Source organism: Phocoena phocoena, chromosome 12 (assembly GCF_963924675.1).
Source record: "Phocoena phocoena chromosome 12, mPhoPho1.1, whole genome shotgun sequence".
Classification (NCBI taxonomy): Eukaryota; Metazoa; Chordata; class Mammalia; order Artiodactyla; family Phocoenidae; genus Phocoena; species Phocoena phocoena.
In genome coordinates, this window is record NC_089230.1 from 6231777 (window position 1) to 6255898 (window position 24122).

General features: G+C 38.5%; 1 protein-coding gene across 3 annotated transcripts in view; it reads left to right on the forward strand.

Moving 5' to 3' along the window:
* Positions 1-24122, forward strand: part of PRKN (parkin RBR E3 ubiquitin protein ligase) — a 1024664-nt gene that overhangs the window by 249537 nt on the left and 751005 nt on the right. For 2 of the 3 annotated variants that reach the window (XM_065889067.1, XM_065889066.1), the window contains one exon: positions 16586-16707. The gene's annotated coding sequence lies outside the window, so the exon portion shown is untranslated. The remainder of the gene's footprint in view (positions 1-16585; positions 16708-24122) is intronic. The other variant, XM_065889068.1, reaches the window with a different exon arrangement.

The following is a 24122-nucleotide window of genomic DNA, read 5'->3' on the forward strand; positions in this document are numbered from 1 at the left end:
TTAATAGCCTACCTGGTATTTGAATCCAGTTATTCCTGAATCTGATATTATGTTAAATGCAACCTCCGCCCCACTTCTAGTTTTTAACTTTGATTTTATTTTCTTAGAGAGACTACCTTTCAAGTATCAACAAGGCTGAAGCATTCTATGGCCAAAAGAGCAAGGACACTCAAGTCATACTGAGTTGGGTTTAAATCCCACAGATGACATTTATAAAGCCACATGACTCTGGGCGGACTGCATTTCTGCAACTCAGAGGTTACATCTGTAAAACTCATGAAATAGATATATAAACTTCTCAGGGATATTCAACAGAATGTTAACGTCAGGGAGGCACAATAGTAGACACTCAGTAAATGGTATAGTAATGGAAGGTGTCATAAAAATTATTAAGTAATATAAGCTAAAGAACATATAAATATTCTACTCTCATAGTTTTGTTATAAGCCAAGATCTCAAAGTCACACAACTCGGAACAGAAGACATTTATAATTAATTTTCATGCAAAGAAGAATCAGTTATAAAACAGTGACCATAGTGGTGTGTATTTCTTGCAGGTCAGTGACATTTATTGCTGTTTTCGTGGCACACTCCCAATACAAGCATTATTTAATCTCTAAAATGTAATTACTTCCTGACCAAAGAATCAAAGCGGGGAAACACTCGCAACCTAAATAAAAGCGGTTTAATTGTACATCTTCATTTGTGAGATGGAGTAAGAAAGACATTATCTCCATAAAGTGTGCTTTTTCTCTCCATGAAATGGAGGACGGTTGAATGATGCACATGTTTTTCATCTTTATTTTAAAACTTGAATGCATTTTTGTATCCAGTATTGCCTTTTCTTGTTCATTCTGAATGAAAATTATCCCTGGCAGAAGCAAGACACATATCTACCCAAAGATCCATTTGGCCAGATTTTGCAATATGCGGTTCAATTTAGAAATGAAATAAAACCAGTAATGAACAGTGGAGGAGACTGCAGAGCTAAAAAGTGAATGGCTTGTCAATTCTTGTTATTTTTACTAAACATTGTGGTTGTTGCTTATACAGTTCTTAGATAAAGAAGTATTTTACAGATCTCTGAGTCAACTGGGTTTTAGTAGGTTTTATGGGCAAGTTTCTGTAAAGATAAGCTGAGTCTTTCACTGATTTTTAAGGAAGAGTTGTCTGAATAGAGAAACATATGTGCTGGCAGCAGGGAGACAGACAGGAGATAAAAAGATGACCTTTCTTTAAATCACTGCCTGGTATGAGCAAAAGTGGAGGACTCAGCATCACAGTTTCCACCTGCTGCACCAGGTGTCCCCACTGGACCTTTGTCCTTAGGGTCTCAGCACCATCTCAGTGGGACCCCATGCAGTAGGGTGCTTTCTCCTCCTGGAGTGACTGTTTTCTGTCCACTCAGCTGACATCTGAATCTCATGCATGTTTTTATGAATGGTTTCCATACTTTCTTGTGCATTAGTTACCCAGTGAGCTTCGAAAATAACAACCAACTAAAACTGAATAAATAACCAATTTCCAAGCCCCAACCCCAGATATGTGGATTTGCGAGGAGTCTCTCCAGAACTGGCTCATCCTGTCGCCAGCTGCAGTCTTCCCCAGGGCTCCTGATGCCACTCACTCCAGTGGCTCTCCCACTGCCTCCTGCCCTGGACCACAGAACAGAGAAACGGGTCCCAACAGCCTCCTGATTTGGGTAACTGTGTTCCGAGGCCCCTTTCAGCGGGAAGGCAACAAGCCCTACTCAGGAGCTCCCATCCCCTGCTTAGTGAGCTCAAGTCACTCCAGCCTTATGTTCCCTGTGGGAGCTCCACATGCCACCTAGCTTCACGCTCCCACCGGGGACGGGCTCGCCCCAGTGGGGTGTCTACAGCAGGGAGTGAGGTGAGCAGCTCTGTGTTCTGGAAGGCACCCCCAGTCATGGTCCTGCTGCCCTCCAGGAAGGGCGTTAAGGATGTTACAAAGTTTATGTCCTGCGGTCCTCTGTCTGGGCAGTAGATGCTGTGGGTCACCCCCAGGTGAATACTGTGTTTGAGTTGTGTGGATGGTGTTTGCATTTCAGGTTTCCTGTTTCTGCTGCCAGGAGGCTGTGCTGGAATTTCATCCCACGTTCTTCTGTCTCCTCCTTAGTGGACATTTTCACACCGTGATAGCATTTTTTCTTGAGCTAAAAGTAATTGTTCTTCTCTGTGGAAATTTAGATACTTCTCTAACTAATGTATTATATTTATTGATAGTCTATTTTTTAAGTTAGGGAACCAGGTCTGAGAAATCACAGCATGTAAAGTGAGGGGAGGGAAGGAGAATATGTTGCTATATGAGTGTTTTTGGCACCTCCCACACACGAAGGCAGTAGGAAGAGGGAGAAGAAGCAATGGATACAAGAGAAGAGCTGGAAGGGAAGCTAATGACGAGCCATGGGCCTTGGTTTGTGCACCAAGCACATGTCAAGAGGTAGTAGCCCCATTTACATTACAGTAGTGAAGCTAGAGCATGGACATTGCATAAAAATATTGCAAGAGGTCACGAGATTGAGAATGGTATTCTGTGAAACTGCATGTTCTCTCTTAATGTTTGTCTTTCTTTGCCATGGCTCTCTGACTATTAGTGTTTGTGCTTTTCCTTCTACACAGTTTTCTTTGTCTTTCTTTTTCATTACAGCTTCCTCTCTGCTATCATTTTTGCCTGTGTAAGTCTTTCTGATCTTTCAGTTTTTATTCTCTTCCTGCCAAATCCTTGGCCTTTCTCCTTTTAGCGGCTAAAGGGAAATGTATCTATCTATCTATCTATCATCTATCTATCTATCTATCTGTATCACAGGCTTCTTGAGGTATAATTCCTAGGTCATGATTACTGCAATTCGAGTTACTGCAATTCGAGTTTAACCTAATAAATTTTTTTAATCATCGAAGCATTAATTTCTTCCAAAGCCCTTATTTTATTCCCCAAAATGAGCTTCCCAAAGTTGAAATACGTAACCAAGAGAAGAGTTTTATTTTTAAGTAAGATTTTGCTACCTCTTACAGTTATAGCAATGCATCCTGGTCTCGTCATCAGTAAAGACTAGCTCAGTGTGTCAGGGAGAATATTCATCAAGCTTTTCTGGCTGGTTGACAGCGAGACTTCAGAATTAAAGGGTGACTACAGATCTTCAGAGAGACTGTTTACAAGATTATAACTAGATGACATCCAAACCACCAGGTGGTGTGGACAGGTGATCAAACCACGGGTCATTGCCTATAAAGTCAGGCAAACTGGGTGTAAAAAGGACTGTTCTGAAATGAGATTCTTCAATCAGTTTGCAAAGTCTGGTTAGCAAAAGGCAGACCTTTCAGCCAAGGACAGTGCACCTGCGAATGGTGACTACAGCCATTGGGAAGAAGCCATTCTGTCCACTGGGAGTCCAGAAGGGCTAGTTCATTGTCCTCAGTGTTTTTCAGCCTCTTACTCATATATTCAGTGATGACCATCAACGGCATCATCCTCAAATCTGAAGCCTATTATGTAGAATAAACAATGATTTCAATAGTGTTACTACTATTAAAATAAGACTATTTTTCTTGATGCTGACACAAACATGGCTGTTGTAAGGTAGCCTTCCCTACATGATGCAGTGAAGTGAAGATTTATAACCAATTTATATTTAACCTTTAGACAACATTCATTTAGCATTGCCAAATAACAGAAGCTGGGAAACATTTCGTTTTAGAACCCCGTTGCCGTAAAAACAGTCATCAACCTGCATGTCATTTTAGTGGGTCTGAAAGAACATTCCCCCTTGCATTATCACAGAGATTAAGTTATCTGAGGGTCAGTGTATTGTGACGTTGTCTTCCACAAGCTAAAGGATTTTCTCCTATCACAGTGTTAGTCTCAAGTCTAGTTGCTCGTCTTCCTCCACATCCTTGCCATTATTTATTCATTGACACAGGGAGAATGCAGTGAAATGTAGTCTCCACCCTCAAAAATCTGAAGTGTAAAAAGGTTGATAAAAATATCTATGGGAAATGGTGAGATAGAAAGTGATTTAAGTATCCAGAGAAAAATGTAAATAAAATGTAATGGGAATATAGGGGCAGAAGATTTACGTTTGATGGATGAATCATTAAGTCTTCCTGGAGGAGGTGGTAGTACATCTGGGCCCCAAAAGACTGGGGGAAGAGGAGAACCAGGGCATGTAGAAATAGAGAGAAATGATGCATTTTTATCTGTTTTTAGGGGCAAAGGGGAAGAAATAGAGGTGAATATTTACTGTGTACTTGTTCAGTTCAGGTTAGGATTGAACTGTTAGGACTTTTACAGTCTTCTCTCTCCCTAGAAATAAGAAGGTGTACAGTTTACAAAAAGTAATATCATGACCCCCCCCCAATATAAGATGAACACATGTAAAAAATTTTACTTAATTCATTAATTAATGAGGGACATAATAAAATATTATAAAATATTATAAAATATTATATTTTATATATTATAAAAGTTCAAAGAGCACTTTAGAAATTAGAGGTCCATCTATTTACCTATCTATATGTCTACAGAAATGTCCAACAGACCATACATATTTGAGGTTATCTGTTTCTCAGAACAAAAATTATTTGCATGTGTACTGGACAAAAATTGATCAATGACAAGTGACTTTACTAAGTCTGGGACCTTCAATCAATATGAAACAATGAATACATCCCCCATGTGGCCACAACTGGCTATTTACATTTAAGTAAATAAATGTATATAACATTAAAAAAAATTGGCTTCTCAGTTCGACCACCACACTTCCTGTGCTCAGTCACCGCATGTAGGGCAGCAGCTGCCCCAGTGGACAGCACAGGTAGAATGCTTCCAACGTTGCAGAAGGTCCTATTGCACAGTACTGCTCCAGAAAGCCTTTGGATGGCTTTTCCCTCCGTGATATCGAAAGGATTTGCTGCCCACATCTTTTGCCTCATTTCCACCTTTCAGCTAACTATTGTGTTAGAGGTGGGAAAGGGTGTGTCTTCTGAGGGCCCAGTTTAGCTTGAAGTAGAGAGGAGTAGGGGAAGGTGAGGATAGTGTAGTCAAGTTTCATGCAAACAATGGAGGGGCTAAGTTTATTAAGCAAAGGTGTTTAAATCTCATCCAAGAGGCAATGCGGAGACATTTAAGGAGAATGGTATGATCAAAGATTTACTTTACGAAAATTAATATGAAACCAATTTGGAGAATTGATAGGTTCTGGAGAGTATACAGGCAGGATGACCTACTAGGAAATTACTTAAGTCCAGAGAGGAAGAGGGGAAAGAAAGGAGAGGGGAACTCACAAGGACGGTAGATGACACATCTGCATTTAGACACACTTGACATATTGTTATTACCTGGTGCACACGATGACATTGTATATTTACCTACGTTTCAAAAGGCAGAGGAAATAGCTTCTTGTATGAATAGCTATTTTAGAAAATGTTGGTGTCAGAGAATCATGTAAGAAGTCTCAAGGAGTTGATTGAACTGTACTGTGAGTGAAACTGGTGCTGCTTTAAAAAGATTTTATCTGTGTTTATGATTCTTGGTGAAATTTCATTTATAATAATAGAATGAAAACATTAAAACAAGTTTTTATGACATAATTTCCTTAGGTATTTCTAATATATAGAATTAATTGTAAATCAAGATGTTTAATTTGTTGTCATTGGTATGCAGATGTAATTTAAGTATCGAGGGCTTTTATACAAAAGGAGAAATGATCATGAAGTTCAGAGATGTTAAGAATGTAGAGGGAGGGGCACACACTAATGTGGGCAAGTCAGTCATCAGTGACCAGATCAGGGGGAATAGTAGAGCCCAAAACCTAAACATTTGATGGAAATAAAAAGATTTCATCAGGTAATTTAATATGTTTCTTTCGTGTCCCTCCTATGAACCAGTCACTAGGCTAAGTACTATTGATTCCTTAGTGGCTTGCCAAGCTCTAAGGATATAAAGATGAGAAAGGTAGGATCCTCATCATTAGAAAACTGGATTCCACAAGCAAGTAGACATATAATTAATACAAAGCTAATTACAGATGTACAAGCCAAATGAACCAAGTGCTGAAGCTGTAAGGGAGGAACATTCACTCTGCCTATTGTGGGTGGAAGGTGAGGCAAGGCTTCTCAAGGACTTGGTAACATTTGACACTTGATACAGACTTTAAAGGTGACTGGGAATTCCTCCTGAAGGGAGTTGGTCCCAGGCCAAAGGCAGGTGTGGAGGCTGTGGATGCGCGGTGTGGAAATCACAAGTGTTTTGGTTCCGACACTTGAGAGGACAGTGTAATTAAGTTTGGATAGCTTGGCTGGGAGAAAAAACCATGAGGGGCTATGATAAAGAATTTCAGCTATGAATAGCAATTTTTGTGATTATTTTTAGTGCCTGAATGGAGTACATATTCTAGGACTAACATTTTCGATAATGCTTAGTAATTTTAAATATTTCTATAGAAAATAATAGAAATATATTTTGTAGCAAGATACAAGTGTAAATGATTTTTTTTGAAAAGATAGAACCAATACTTTAATAAAAAGTCACTTGCCTGATGCTGTTTGTCTTCCAACCTGGGGACCCTGGATGGTACATCTTTACCCTCTGATAACAATGCTGCTGTAGGTGAACAAAGGCTAGTACCATCCTCTGCTTTGTTTGGTATAACTTACAATTTTAGAATATATGCTACCTCTGAAAAATGAGATTTACCTTTCTTTATTGATAATTGCTGTACCTACATACTCTTGCTGAATGCCAGTGCTGTAAAACGTTAATGAAAATTTCCATGAAACCTCTAGTGCTGATTGAATGAGGGAAGTGGGGTGGTGAGACTCATGCTGAAGCAGTCAGTGATTGCTGACAACGGTGCTTAATTGCCAACCTGTGTTCAAGTGCCACTTTTTACAGCCGTTGAATCAATCCCTACAGTATTTAGTAATAATTAGCACCCTAGTCAAGGCTATTATCACATGGTTGAGGAGAAAGCATAGGCTTTGTAATCAGGAACACTTATACTCAAACCTCTGACTACCGCATGGCTGTCTCGGGGATGGCACTCAATCTCTTTGAACTTGTCTTTCCTCATTTATGAAGTGGCGACGATCATGCTTATCTTTCAAAGAAGAATAAGCACTAATATAAGCCAGTCTGCCGTTAAGGTGAAATTTTGGAATCCATTTTGAATCTCCTTCAGTACCATTTTACAAACCATGCGATAAAAGACAGTTTTTATTTTGGAAATACTTTATTTTTTTTTAAGTGCATTAGCCAGCTTGAAAATATTATCCACTAGATGGGATCCATATCATTGTTTACTATTGTCATTCCTAATTTTTCTACAATCCACCTGTATTGCTTGCGTAATAATAGTGATTCATGGAAAAATGTGACTCTAGTAACTTTAAATCAATTTAAAGACTTTCCATTACGGTTTATATTCCATAATATTATTAAATATATCATGGTAAAGGACTTGGTTGGTTTTGAAGCAGTTTTAAAAAGAACTATACCTCAGATATTTCTAAATATTTAGAGGTAGGTTTATGATGGAGATAGTGTATAAGAATCAACATTTATAAAAGCAGGAAAATGGTCACCTGAGGAAGCAGGAGGATGAAGTGCTCACAGGTATGAGTACCTGGGAATAACTCAAGTTCCATATTTTTTGACAACAAATAAGAAGAGCTAATGTGTATCAGACACTGTGCTGAGTGCTGCACCTGTATTATTCTTTGTAAAATTCTCACAAAAGCCTAAGAATTAGGTACTATCATCATCTCCATTTTGCAGATAAGAAAACAGCATTTAGGGTCCACTGATTTGCCGAATGTGACAAGGCAAGGCTTGGGCTGGACCTAGATGGACACATCCTGGGCTATAGAGATTATATCCCGAGGAACTTTACACAGCCATCTGCAGCATCAGTTTTTTCTTCCATCTAAATATGAGTTATGAACGTTCACTCAACATTTTGAAGAGCTGAGACTTTTCTAGCATACGCCTTAACCATCCTCTGCCCGAGTCCATTTCTGGGAAGAATAAGTGACTAGATTTACCCCAGTCGGCTTCAAACCTGGTTATTTATTTAAACCTACTCCTTAAATTATGCTTCACTCTACATTTTTGTCTTGGCAATGGAGCTTTGGTTATTACTTTAAAATGAATAATGATGGGGCTTCCCTGGTGGCGCAGTGGTTGAGAGTCCGCCTGCTGATGCAGGGGACATGGGTTCGTGGCCCGGTCCGGGAAGATCCCACATGCCGCGGAGCGGCTGGGCCCGTGAGCCATGGCCGCTGAGCCTGCGCGTCCGGAGCCTGTGCTCCGCAACGGGAGAGGCCACAGCAGTGAGAGGCCCGTGTACCGCAAAAAACAAACAAAAAAACCCCCTGAAACTAGAGCTACCATATGACCCAGCAATCTCACTATTGGGCGTATACCCTGAGAAAACCATAATTCAAAAAGAGTCATGTACCACAATGTTAATTGCAGCTCTGTTTACAATAGCCAGGACATGGAAGCAACCTAAGTGTCCATCAACAGGTGAATGGATAAAGAAGATGTGGCACATATATACAATGGAATATTACTCAGTCAGAAAAAGAAACAAAATTGAGTTGTTTGTAGTGAGGTGGATGGACCTAAAGTCTGTCATACAGAGTGAAGTCAGTCAGAAAGAAAAAAAACAAATACCATATGCTAACACATATATATGGAATCTAAAAAAAAAATGGTTCTGAATAACTGAGGGTCAGGACAGGAATAAAGATGCAGACGTAGAGAATGGACTTGAGGACACAGGGAAGGAGCTGGGATGAAGTGAGAGAGTAGCATTGACATATATACACTACCAAATGTAAAATAGATAGCTAGTGGGAAGCAGCTGCATAGGGAGATCAGCTCAGTGCTTTGTGACCACCTAGAGGAGTGGGATAGGGAAGGTGGGAGGGAGGCGCAGGAGGGAGGGGACATGGGGATATATGTATACATATAGCTGATTCACCTTGTTATACAGCAGAAAGCAACACAGCATTGTAAATCAATTATACTCCAATAAAGATGTTAAAAAAAAATAAAATAAAAGCATGGACTGGTGTAGCTGGATTCAGTGGGTGTAGTAACCCATTGTATAAGGATTGAAATGAAAGTGTTTATGTGTAATAACTGTCCTCTTTTAAAGTAGTTCCACTTATAAATTTTCATAATGCAATTTTTTTTCACTTATACTAATTTCTACCTGAACTTTTTAAGTATTCTTTTTTGTTTTACTTTTATTTGTCATACTGGTCATTTGTGATCTTAAGATGATATTTAAGATAATATTTTAAGATAATATTACATTTAAAATATACTAATATTTTGAAGGACATGTGAAGTTAATCCAGTAATTTTGGCTCGTGGAAGGATGTTCTAAATATTTGGTAATCATGACTACATTCTATTTAATATGAATTTTGCTCTCATACTATCATACCTGCTACAACTTTCAGATCATTTAAAATGTGCGAGAATTTATTGACCTGGCAAATATTTATTGAATGTTTACTAAGTTCAAGGAACTTCCCTAGTCATTTGGAACATATGAAAAAGGGTGCAGTGTTGCATAGGGGGGAGTTGTAACAATAGGAAAGGTGGGACAAGTACGTAGTGAATGTGGGGTGAAATTCTTTTTCCAATTTACGTTAGGTTGGAGTGGACACGATCTCCATGTTTTTAATGATCCAAAGCAGGTTTCATACAGAAGAGATGATTCCAGGAGTGTGCATTGAATGGATTTCATGTGGAACTGTCTTAGACTAATTAATTCAATACGCATTGTTCCAACTAGAACTAATGGGTACTATCAGGCCGATATAAGGAAAAATGGGTTGTGCAAAGATGAGCTTCCTGGCCTTCAGGGATGGTATTGATTTTGTTCATTCAATGTATATTTATTTTTTTCATGAGTCATGTATTTCAGCAAATGTCGTTGAGCACAGGCTGAAGGACCACCATCCAGAAATACAAGAGCAAGAATTCTGGTAAATGTTGGAGGAGAAGTTTCTCTGTGTTGTAGTTCCTTATCACAGGGTCAAGGTCACAAGTTCAGAAACTCTGGCCATGGGTCTGTTCCACAGTGGGCTCTTAGGAATCAAACAGGATTGAGATTACTCCCTAAGCAGCTAGGGGAAGGGGCAAACTGAGGGAACATGGCCAGTTAGAGCTGATCAATGGAGCTAAGTGGTGCAGTGATAATATCCTCAGCATTTAAAATACAGAACTAAGCTATAGTCAGAAGGAGGCAGGAGGGCAAAAGATGAAAATACTAAGTGCCAGGCTGGGCAGTGGGGAGGAGGTGGGTGAAGATGCTTCATTCCAGGGACTCCTCCTTATTAGATGCTGGTTTCCTGATGTTAGGACAAGTCGGCTGCTTAAAGGTGACAAGACTAAGCTGGATCCTTTCCTACCCTTAGATGTAATTATTTAGGGAAATATCTTTTACTTTCGGGGAAATCAAGGGAAGACTTTTTATAGGAAGTGCCATTCCAACTGGACCTTGAATATATGGGTCAGATTTCAAAGATGGTGATGGCAGTGGAGATGGGTGGAGGGTGAGCAGATTGGTGTCGGGAATGGGGACGTGGTGGAGGAAGGGATGGAGAGGAGCCCTGTTCTACCTCTGACACTAGAAAGTACCCAGGGCTCCACCCATCTCTGTCCTCCCTCAAAGTGCCTCAAGTTCAAACCTTCCCCCTTCCCCTTCTCTCCAGCCAACACTGTTTGCATATCAGTTCGCTTAACAGCCGGCTGCTGGACTTCTCAGTGTGACAGAAGAATCTTCTTAGTATTGTTAACTGTGTGTTTGACAAGGCAGGGAGAGAGGAGACAAGACACATCATTTTTATTTATTCTCTTCTCTGCTGTCCAATTTAGTAGCTTCTACCCACATATGGCTGTGCTAATATAAATTACTTAAATTTTTTTAAAAAAAGAGTGGTTTCTTAGTAGTTCCTAGCCAAATTCTCAATAGGCCCTTGTAGCTAATGGCTTACTGTATGGGAGAATGCAGATGGAGGACATTTCCATGGTCACAGAAAGTTCTCATGGGCAGCTTGTTCTACTTAATATTTTAATAAGCTCATATGTGATAAAATAATTTTAAATCAGTTGTGTTCCTGTTGCTTTATAGTGTATTGGTACTGAACATTATTTTACCTAGGTATAAAATATGTTAATCTCACTGTCTTCTCCCCTAGAAAACAAATTATCCAGGCAATTAAACACTTGACTCTCTGTGACAAACAGTGATGGAAACTTCTGAGGTCAATGAAAAGTTTTCATCAAAGTCAGAATGATTTTTCTTAAGTATTCATTTATCTTATTAAAACAACGTCTTCAGGCTGTAAGCCCATTATCTAAAATACATTAAAAATGGAAACTGTGCACCTTATGCTCGTTTTTCAAAAAGACAACGCAAATAGTATATTCTTTTTGAATGGGGGCTTTGCTCGATAAGTGGTGAATATTGTTAATGCTTTTGGCAATTTTTTTGGACCAAGACAACAAGAAAAGGGAATGAGAGAAAAGAAAAGACTTGAGGAAGGATTATGTTAATCAGACAAAGTGGGAGAGAAAACCTAAAGATAATGATAAAATGATAAAACTAAGGAAGCCTCTTGGATGCTTTGAAGGGACATAGGGACTCACATTTTAACAGGGCCCTGCACACTAGCTGTGTTTTTAACTTCTATCCAGGAAAAAAAAAAAAAACGAACGTCTGAATGAAATGAATACACTGTAAAATCATTTCATTGTAGACTAACCCTTCTGGTTCATGATAAAATAATTATGTAAGTTTATTGATGGCTTGGGGTGGAGAGGAGAACTTAATTGTAAGCAGGGTGTCTAATAAATGTGTGTTTATAAACTTTAGCAGTTGGGCTTGCTGTATATGAAGCCCTACACAGTGGGTTGTATCCTTCCTCCAAATTTTTTTCCAAATTGTTTCTGAGAAATACATTTACACAAGATGCTCCATAAAAGGAAGACTTCTGAAGTCTGATAAAGTTAGGGACGTGCTATGCTCCATACTTCCTGTCTTCATGGAGTCTGCAAAGTCCTGCAGCGAGAGCACGTGCTTAACTTGGCATCACCTAAAATGTTCTGACTACACAGATGTAGAGAAAAAAACGTATGGACACCAAGTGGGGGAAGTGGCAGGAGGGTGGTGGTGGTGTGATGAATTGGGAGATTGGGATTGACATATATACACTAGTATGTATAAAATGGATAACTAATAAGAACCTGCTGTATAAAAAAATAAATAAAATTAAATTTAAAATAATGAAATAAAATGGTCTGACTAAAGATTCCCCGATATTTTGGCTTGACACCTTTCAACAGCTTGCAAGCCACTGTAGTGTTCTGTAAGGTATACTTAAAATATACCAGATCAGACCATGAATAGAACAGCTGAAACAACCAAATCACTCAAAAACTCTTGTTTTAGGTGAAAAAAGTTCTTTTTAGGGTGTTGGAGGATTTAGGGGTGAAGTAGCATCATGTCTGCAACTTAATTAAAAATCATTCAGCCAAAAAAGTATATATGTATGTAAATGTACACACACACACACACACACACACACACACACACACACACAGAGGGTGCACATAAAATATGGCAAAATGTTCACAATCAGTGAATTACAGGGTAGGTTATAATTTGTAAGATTTTTGAAATATTTCTCTAGATTTGAAAACTTATATAAAAAAAGGGAAATCTATAACACAAACACAAGCTGCTTTGATTATTTTGGGCAGTGAAGGGGTTGCAATATGGAAGAGTTGATTAGGAGAGAAAAATAATTTTAAGATCCAAACAGAAGTTTAAGAAGGGGAAGATTCATGTTATTGGCTGGAGACAGCTATATACATAGAGAAAAGTTTTGAGGGTCATTCTTCCCATTGCCTTGCTCGTTCCTTTAGGAGTTACAGCTCCATTTTTAAGAGTCTGTACCTTAGACCGTTCCATCAGGCTAATGGGAACATTGCCCAGAAGATGGTCAGGATGTTGTTTGTGCTTATTCCTGTCCTCTGCAGTCCAGACCTCAGCGTGGCACAGAGAAGCTTGCCAACTTGAAATAGTGTGATGTAGCCAACGAGGTGGGGAAGCCATCCTGAAAAGGGGCTCCCAAGATTTGCTGGAAGCCCCAACTGCTTGACCAAGTAGAGCCAACAGCTTGAAATGTGCTGTAACCAAGACTGGCCTGACCTTGATCTTCCTTAGGCTGACTATTAATCCCAGCTTGCGCTGGCTCTGGGAAGCACTATGTAATAGATTGCATGTCATCTTGTATGCCTCTAGGGCAAGGGCATGGGCATGCAGTATTTTCTGACTAACTTCTCAAGGACTTTAGTGCAGGCTGTGGCACACAGAGGTGTGTATCCCAATCTTCATATTCTGCCTGGCTCTATCATTAGCTGAAACAATATTGCCAACGTTGCTGTTGCCCTAAGGGAGAGAGAAGAGTCATTTAGTTTCCTGCAGTTTCTGAGATGCTTCGTCAAGTCGTTGCTAATACGCTCTTTCAACAATGCTAGTGTCTCTGCAACCGCAACTCCCCTTTGTAAGCATTTCTTTTTCCAGCCTTTCTCTTCCTCCCCCCTCTTTTTTTGTTTAACCTTTACAGTAGGTTATAAAAATTGTGAATTGGCTTTGTTCATATTGCTGATACAAGTTTTAATGATAAAGGCTCCTTCCTTCTTCACTAAGCTTGTCATGGTACGCATTAAAATTGTCAGAGTTCTTGTGATTTTCTGTCAGTTGTTATGGCATTTCTATAGCTTTAATATATGGTTCTCTCTGTTGCATTTATGATATACATAAAACCTTAAGAATATATTTTATCTAATTATTATATTTGCTAATAACAATGTGATATTTATAGACTTGAATATCTTACACATTAAGGCACTAAAGCTACAGAAATGTGTCAGAAAATCATAGTTTCATATCAATACAAATATATATTTATAATTCATCTTCCTTTTCACACTGAAACTAAATATTAATCTCTGGAAATTAATAATTACAAATATATTACCAATAAATAATAAAATTATAAAACTTGACATCTTTATTGTGCTTTACATTTTACAAAGTATTGTCACCTATAGTATTAGTAAAGATGGCTAAACAAATGACACTTAAATATGTCTACCGAGGCACTTTTTGTAAATTAGTAAAGCAAATGGAGCTACATAAGACCAGGATCTTTTTTGTTTTCTCATTATTTTTGTACTAATTGTTTTCAATAAACCATATGCATTTGAAAGTCTGAAAGTTTTTGCTCATAATGATCAAACGTACTTACTATTCATTATTTCTAAATGTTCTTGATGATACTAGTAAAATTTTAAACAAATCTTTATGCTGTGACCTTTCATGTTAGTCCCACCCATTAAGAAGTAAAGTAAGGATTAAAAGAACTATTTGGTAATTTTAGAAATTTGGAAGTTAGTTATGTCACTAGTAAGTGTGTCTGAATAAAGGTAGTTCTTTGTAGATGTAGAAGTGTGGAACAGTTCAAAAATATTCCCCTAATTTTTTCCTGTATGGTGACAGGAATAATATTTTCCTGTATGGTGACATTTGAGAGAAATGATCAGAGATGTTTAACTATCGATTTTTTTTTGTGCAGCTTTTGCTCTTGAAAATGTATTATTTGAATGGCATTTGTCTAGGTAGAGGACACTCATGAAATGCAAAGAACCCATTTCTGCACACAATCGCTGAGTGTGCTAAGCCCCTCAGGGCTTTTGTTTTACTTTACGTATGACCCTGTGTTGGAAAGTCTCATTGGAAACTCAGCAAACTGTGATATTATCATTCATATCATGAGAAAAGGAGTAGTTTGTCCCTATAGATAAGATTTTAAGAGAAAAAATCTGGAGCCTTCAAAACTGGGTACAGACACATGAAATAAAATTCAGGAGCAGTGGCCCCTAAATTTCCAATGGTCTTAGATTCTTGTCCTTTTAAAAACGTCAACAGCAAAGTGTGCATTTAATTTCCCTGTGTTACCTTGGCCAGCTCTTCCGGCAGCAGGCTGCTACTTTGCTGAATAAGTCACAGGGCTGTTGGCGAGAAGAAGAAAAGAGTGTCCCTCTTTTGAGCATAAAACTAGATTTTCTGTTGGGGTGGGCCAAAAGGTTTGTTCGTTTTTTTCCGTAAGATGGCTCTAGCAGCACTTAGTTGTCTTTAACTTAATTTGAATTGTTAGATTGTATGTGACAGCTGTCAAATCAGCGTGCATTTAAAAAAAGATTTATCAAAATTGGCAAAGTTTTGTGTAGCCATTTTAGTATTGAAGATGGAAGAAAAAAGCAACATTTTTGTCATATTATGCTTTTTTATTTCAAGAAAGGTAAAAACGCAACTGAAATGCAAAAAAAGATTTGTGCAGTGTATGGAGAAGGCGCTGTGACTGATCGAACGTGTCAAAAGTGGTTTGCGAAGTTTCGTGCTGGAGATTTCTTGCTGGACGATGTTCCACGGTCGGTTAGATCAGTTGAAGTTGATAGCAATCAAATTGAGACATTAATTGAGAACAGTCAACGTTATACCACGTAGGAGATAGCCGACAGACTCAAAATATCCAAATCAAGCATTGAAAATCATTTGCACCAGCTTGGTTATGTTAATCGCTTTGATGTTTGGGTTCCACATAAGTTAAGCAAAAAGAATCTTCTTGACCATATTTCCGCATGCGATTCTCTACTTAAACGTAATGAAAATGTCCCGTTTTTCAAACAAATTGTGACGGGCGATGAAAAGTGGATACTGTACAATAATATGGAATGGAAGAGATTGTGGGGCAAGTGAAATGAACCACCACCAACCACGCCAAAGGCCGGTCTTCATCCAAAGAAGGTGATGTGTATATAGTGGGATTGGAAGGGAGTCCTCTATTATGAGCTTCTTCTGGAACCCAAAGGATTGATTCCAACAAGTACTGCTCCCAGTTACACCAACTGAAAGCAGCACTCGACGAAAAGCGTCCAGAATTATTCAGCAGAAAACACATAATCTTCCATCAGGATAACACAAGACCGCATGTTTCTTTGATGACCAGGCAAAAACTGTTACAGCTTGGCTGGGAAGTTCTGATTCATCCACTGTATATGCCAGGCATTGCACCTTCGGATTTCCATTTATTTAGGTCTTTACAAAATTCTCTTAATAGAAAAAATTTCAATTCCCTGGAAGACTATAAAAGGCACCTGGAGCAGTTCTTTGCTCAAAAAGATAAAAAATTTTGGGAAGATGGAATTATGAAGTTGCCTGAAAAATGGCAGAAGGTAGTGGAACAAAGGGGTGAATACATTGTTCAATAAAGTTCTTGGTGAAAATGAAAAATGCGTCCTTTATTTTTACTTAAAAACCTAAGGCACTTTTGGCCAACCTAATAAATTAAATTGTTGTGTCTTCATTATAACATTTATCCCAGTAATGTTTCAAAATGTTCCTGAGGAGTTAGTTTTAAAATTTGTCTAAATTTGGATTCAGCATTGATTGGCTACTTCCTCTGCTTTCGTTTTTTCCCAGCAGGTAGACCAACCTACAACAGCTTTTTTGTGTACTGCAAAGGCCCCTGTCAAGGAGTGCAGCCAGGAAAGCTCAGGGTGCGGTGCAGCACCTGTCAACAAGCGACGCTCACCTTGGCCCAGGTAAGGAGATGTGGCGTGAGCCGGCTGCCCTGCAAAATGAATGTGTATTTCCAGAGTTGCCTTTCGGGGTTTCTGATCAGATATCACCCATTACTGAAAAATGGACTTCTGTGTGGTTGTAATGGTTAATGGTATTTGAAGTTTCATTTAAAAATATACTGCTCTGTAAATTTTAGGTACTACAGGGCCATTGCCCCCATTTCTTTAATCCAGGCCTATTGAAAGGGAATATAGAGGCTGATTTTAAATCAAAAAGAGGTTGGGGGTGTCTTCTAGAAGCAGCCAAGAAGGATCCTTCTAAGATCCTGGAAATGTTTCATATCTCGATCTGTGTGATCTGCGTGATGGTTGTATGCATATGTCACAATTTTTTGGACTCTTCATTTAAGGATGGTGCACTTGAGGTAAGTGACACTCAATAAAAAAAATGAAAAGGAAAGTTGTGGCTCAAGGACCCGTATGCGTATAAAACAGGGTTGCAAAGCACGATGTGTTGCCGCCTCTTTTTGTTTTGTGCAGTCCACAACCTGAGAATGGTTTTTATATCTTTAAGTGGTTGGGAAACGTCAGAAGAGTAGTATTGTATGACGCATGAACAGGACATGAAATTTAAATTCCAGTGTTGTGACAAAGTTCTGTCAGAACACAGCCCCGCCCACATCTGTGCACGTTGTCTGTACCTTTCTTGTGCCCTAGATTGACTGGATGGCCTACAACACCGGACATGTTTACTCTCTGGCCCTTTAGAGAAAAGATTTGCCAGCTGGCCCCTGATATAAAACATAGGCACAGTAGTTCATGGCTTTAGCGTGATAGTTGTGTAGGATTTGGCTAAATGTGATGTGGATGCCAACGTGTGTAGGGGAGCGGAGGGCATTCTGGTCAGCTCAGTGCTGAGAGCACAGCCCAGGAGGCACAGAAGGATAAAGACTTTTACAGGTGATTAGGGGTTGAAGTGTAGAGCAGCACCCCCGTGAGCACATCGGGCCCCAGTGACGGCTAGAGCATTTAGATTTTATTCCGTAGGCAACAGGAGCAAAGGCAAAGCGTCACAAAGAAAGACCATGTATAAAATGATGTTTTAAGACTATTTCTTGGTGCTGTAACAGTTTGTCACTGGGATTGAGGCTGGTGATAGATCAAAGGCAAAGAGGTTAATTAAATCACCTATTCATTAATTAATCACCCTTACTGGATGTGAGGGAGCATTGTGAAAGAACCTGAAGGATGTACCGAGTCAAGGGGAAAGCGTGGTTCTCTGACTCAAGCCTGGGGAAATGGTGGAATTACTCAAAAATGTAATTCAGTTATCATTAAACTTCTGTCCTACATTCTATGCAATTGTCTATCTGTCTGTATTCCAAGAGTCTGTAAGCCTCATAAGATCAGATAACTTGTCAGTTTGGGTCCCTGTCTTATTTCCAACACCTCACGTGGTGTGTTGCCTGTAGCGGATGGCATCTGCGTTTGAACTTTCACACATTGATTCAATAGATCCGCAAACTTTAGAAATTCTATTTGGCATTTTGTAATCATATGAATCATAGTAAGTATGATTGTTTTGCCACAATTTACTGACTTCCTTCCTTACATTTATATTCTGGTACTTGTATTTTTCTCTAATTCTCACCACAGACCTGAAAAGTACATATCATTATCCAATGCTTTTAATAAAGAGACTCCACAAAGTTAAGTAATGAGTTCAAAGTTACATGGTTAACAAATGTTGGTGCCAGAAGTGAAAAGTCTTTTCTGTATTTCTCCAAAGCCCTGGCCCTTTTTTAGGATAGATTGCTTGCTATACAAGTCTGCTAATAAATGTTCTATTATTCAACTACCTTCCTTGTATTTAAAATATCATTCAAAAATGCTCTTAGAAAAAATACCCTTAAGGATTAAGAAGATAGAATCAAAGATGATTTGAAGATTGTTTATTTAATCCAGAGTTTCAGTACAGTTACTAGATGTATCATAACTGGTACCCAACAAATAAATAGACCAGGCATTTCGGTTTTTTATTAATAACAAAAGATACACACTCAGTAATACCTTCAAACAATATCTCTGTGAGCAGCTGACTAATCACACCGGCAGTTGGTCTGCAAGTTTAGTCTTAGAAATGATGGAGCAGGTGTGGGACTTTGCTAAGAGGACGGGTTTCTAAGCAGAGAATAGAAAACGGATAGGTTTCATTTGCCCAAAATTTATAAAGATCTACAACGTACACAATTTCCTCTGGTCAGGAAAAAAAAGAAAAAAGAAATAGGATCATGCGTAGCTGACTGGTTATAGGGAACAGATTGTGGTTTACCTGAGCTTCTGCAAGGAGCTTCTTAATACACAGTGAGGAAAATTGGAACCTACTTACCCACCTGGTTTATTTTTTTAAATCATAATTTTATTTTTTCTGGGTAGAAGAAATCTGTCTGCAATAAGCCCCATGCCCTTCATGAGTCTTAATAGTAGCCTCCTAATTTTTTTTTGCTGTTGTTGGGGATTTATTCATAATTCCAACATTTCCTCAACACTATTTAAGTTTTACATGCGAGAGAATGAGCCGCCTCTCATACGTAATGCTCTAAGGTTGAATTGTTGAAATGTTTCATATTTCATGTGAAACTCGTAATAAATTGGCAAGAAAGAAGGACAGCAATTTCTGTCACAGTGCTAAGGATGGGGAAACTGAGGTCTGAAGTTTTGGCCTGACCTTGAGAATAAGTTGAGAATTAGCTTACAGAAAACACCAGGTTTTCTTCGGTCTCCAAGATCTTCTTTAATTCATGGTGACCTTGACCAGGGTTTCCACTAACTGAAATAGTCTTTAGAAAAATGAACACTCACTGGAAAACACTGAACAACAACTGATTGGAAAAACATGGCAGGCAGCCAGTTTTCAATTGTCTATTCAAAGACGGTCCACGTAGGTCCACACAGAAACGAAACGGAGTTGACCACAGAGGGAGGTGGCTTTATCCATGTGTATACATTTCTGATTGTCTTCTTGAATAATAAAATGAATGATTTTAAATAACCTATGTCATCACTGTTTCCCTCAGTATGGAAAATCAAATGATGTGTAAATCATATGCTCAGAGCCTTTTTTTTTTTTAATTCAGAAAAGTGGGCAGAAAAAATAAGGTTTTCCAAGATGCGTAGACTGTACACTGTTTTTAGAATAACTAGACATTAAAGAAGGAATTCATATTGGAAAAAGAAACAGCACTGAGAGACTTAAAGATTCGTTCCCCTCTCCCTTTCTCCTGGAATCCTGCCAAATTCAAGGTTAGAATGTCAATAGGCATGGTCCCTTCTACTGTCTGTCCTGTTGTTAAATTATAAGTGTGTGGGGTGAAGAGCGAGCCTTCTGGCGAGGAAGAAAGCTCTTAGCTCAAGCTCTCAAAGATTTCCCAGCACCAACGTATATAAACACAAGACTACCAGAGACTGTGTGACCTGTTAAAAAATTTGCCTGGGCTGGTGAAATTTAGGTAGATGTGACGTTGATGATGAGGATTCTGTCCCAGGGAATCACCTTAAGAGGGTGCCTCCTCCTGAGCCCTGCAGGCTTCTGCTCACGGAGTCCCAGCGGTGTTCTCTCCTCCGCTGGGATGACATGTCCCGTCCCTTCTCCCATCACGCTCCAGCCGTTGCCCACAGTCTAGGTGGGTTGTACCTCCTTTGGGAAACAAAGCTTCTGTGATAGGAAGAAACTACTTTTTCTAAAAGGAAACAGGCTTAAAATATGGTAAGGATGTTTATGAGTAAAATGATTTATTGACTCTAAAAATAATTACACGATAGAAAGGATGTAGAAGTGAGATGAGAGAACACACAGAACATAGTGTTCTGCCTTGGAATACTGTATGGGGCTCTGAATTGCCTGGGAACAAAGACCTGGAGAGAACGGACTCTGTGGTCCTTTTGTCCATCAGGTGTTCTGCATTTGAATTCTGGTTCTGTCACTTACTGGCTGTGTGACTTGGGGCAAGTTGCTTAACTTCTTTATGTCTCAGTTTCCTTGTCATCAATTGGAAGTAAAAATTTCATTAAAGCTGTGAGGGTTAAATGACTTAACTCATTAAAGTATTTAGAACAGTGCCTGGCACATAATAAACATCTGGAAACCATTAGCTCTTATTGTCATTTCTTCAAGTGAAGAAAACTTTTGATTTTCTACCAAAAACACATTGAAACAACTGCTGAACTCACATTGTAAACGTACACCTCTAGGGCACTTCAATTCTGATTAAGTTACAAACTGTTAATACCTCCAGCACAAACTCTAGGTAACCTGAGTTATCCGCTATTAACATCTTTTTGTTTGCACCCAGTTTATTAGTCTTAAAATGAATCAGAAGCCAAGAGATTACCGCAGCCATGAACTGTGGATGATTTTTTTCCCCCTACAATCACTGTAATTACTTTATCTCAAAAAGAACTTTATCTTTGCCACTCTAATAAGATACTCTGCCGTGGAATAGCATTAAAGCTAAAAGGTTTCTGATGATAAATGGTGAAATAAATAGAGTAAGTTGTACAAATGCCTGACATGATGGACTTTATTTAAAATTGGTTTATAGATTAGGAACAATTTATGTGAGGAAATTTATTAAGAAATATACTCTAAATGTATAACTGTTCCTAAACTTAATATTTGTTAGAGATTAATTGTTGACCAGGAGTCTACTTACTTCCCTTAATATCAAAACCTACTCTTATGTACATAATAAAGTCACATATGTAATAAAACTGTAGATGAGAGAAAAGGAGAATGGGCAGAATGGCTCCTTGGACTTGGCTTGAGCCTCATGGTTCAGGGGAGAGTGAGAGCAAAGAGTGGACAAAAGAGGTTTTTCATCAGAGTCTGTGTGAGAATCAGGGCAAAAGCCAGAGCCAGGCAGGCTTGGGGATGAGAACGGAGCCCAGCATCATTCTGGCACCTGGAAGATGCTGGGTAGGACTGCCAGATTAGCACACAAATATACAGGGTGTTCACGTAAATTTGATTTCAGATAGACAATGAATATTTTGTTCATGTATAAGTATGTCCCAAACATTGCATGGAACATAACTATATTAATTTTTTAAATCTGAGATTCAAATTGGCATCCCATTCTTTATCTGGCTATGCCCCTCCCTCTGTGCTGGGACATCTGTGTAGTGATTATTGGTGCTGACCCCAGGGAGGCCCCTCAGTTGGCTCTTGGTCAAGCTGCGTAGGCAAAGCAGCAGCTGGAGGAAGAGATGAACAGCAAGAATGTCAAACAGAACAGCCGGAGCTGGCAAACTCGGTAGTGGTCACGTGTGGGGAACACTCACCTGGGGGTTCTAGAAGTAACTGGGGGCCTCTGAGGTGTAATGCCAACATCCTTGAGTGAGAGTAATCAGCCAGCAGTCATTCGAGTCACAATCATAGATGGAAGTGTTTGTTTCTGAAGAACTATAGACAGTTATTAGTAAACCAAGGGAACTTCTCATTAGAAAAACAAACAAAAACAATAAATATGTTCTTGTGGATTGGAAAACAGTTCATTTTTGCTATATCACAATGATATAAACATTTAATAAAGAGTTCACAAAAAGTGAAACAATATAAAGTTGCCTATTGAAATAGATAAAACACTATATATACATATAAAACTGTGTATGAAATAAGTAAAATGCTATCCAGCTGAGCTGCAGGCAGCTGTAGCCAACAGCTGGTCACTATGTTATGTTCACTATTCACTGTTTTATGTTATTTCAACTGTAGAAATTCCTACATTGAGAACCTTTGTCATATGCTTAATATTTCAGAACTAAAATTTTCTTTGGTCATATGTTATTAGTTGGAGTGATTTCAGTAAATTGAATCCTGCATAAATGTTGGTCAGTGTTGGTAACGCATTGACATTTCAATCAGGCTAATAATTTTCAGTTGGACTCCAGTGGAGGAAGCCTTTCACTGCTTCCTTTTTGGTGACTCTCTATACTATATTAATAGCTGACTTTTTTAAAATAATGATTTTACTTTACAAATCTTTAAGAAAGAGGCAAAAGAAAATAATCTTACACATGCATATCCCCAGAGCATATTTTTAGAACACCCAGTAGCATCAGAAGTCCCTGGAAAGATGGGCCCTTCCCAGGCATGTACCCTGGTCGTGCTGTAGTGTCTCACCGTTTGTCCTTTGATACCCAGCCTTACTCCTGACCTATGATGCTAGTGTGAAAATCTCAAAACCATGAGCAGGAAACTTAAATCATGCCATTCTGAAATGTATGCATATATATTTTTAAAAATGTGTTGAATTCTTTATTTCCTTATTCCCAAAGGAATAAACCAATAAAACCAAATACTTTGGTTTATTGTGTGTATATGTATGTGTGTGTATATAAATATATATATTTATATATATCATGAGGAATGAGTATTATTAATAGCTATTATTGAATGTTTACCAGAAACCAAGGTCTAAAGCAGTTTACCTGAATATCCCATTTAATTGTTATGTTGTTTGAATAGTGTTCTAGTTTCTTTATATGTATGGTTATGGCAATGAGGTACATATTGTTATTTACTTCATATGGAAAATACGATAAAGTTTTCCAAAGTCTGTCAGTCAATACTGACATGTGGTCATTAATCTGTTTAATTGGAATTTGGTTGTGCTACATAGAATTTTATTCATTGTTTACAAGAGAAGTATTTATTGGGACTACAAAGGACATTTGACAAAAATCACAGCCTAAATACATTTATAAAACATAAAGGAAAAGGTAAGATTTTTTAAAGAAAGTGTAGTATACACTCTATTATTTCATTTTAAGTTGTAGTTAAATGTATCATGTTTTAAAACAGGGCTGCTTTGTTTATTGGTTAACAATTCTGTTCACCGGCAGTGATAGAACACTCTTTCATCAGCGGCTTACTCCATGAGGACTTAAGTGTTGTCTTAAGCACTGACTGGGTTGTTTGTACCTTTACTATCCACCATCCTTCATGTCACAGAACCAGGTATCGTGGTATTGAGTCTGCAGGCAGGGCAGGACAACGGGGAACATCCATGCCTGTCTTTTTTATTTGTAAAAGGAAGTAATAATATTGATAATTTTTAGAAGCCTCTTTTCAGTCTTCCCCTTACATCACATTGTTTATAACTTTGTCATAGACCCACTAATAATTACAAAGGAAGCTTGAAAAGCAAGTGTTTCCCAAAGGCAGACAGGATAGCCATAATTGGCTTAGGCCAGTTTATCCGAGGGTTTCGGTCCATTGCTTCTCCAATCAAAATCATACTTCTGCAAATAAGGAGAGAAGATGAGATGGACATTGGATGGGCAAATGACTAATGGCTGCCGTATTTGTAAATGCATAATTATTTTAGATCACTTTCATGGACTCATCAGTTTCTTTACTAAGTCTGAATTTTACT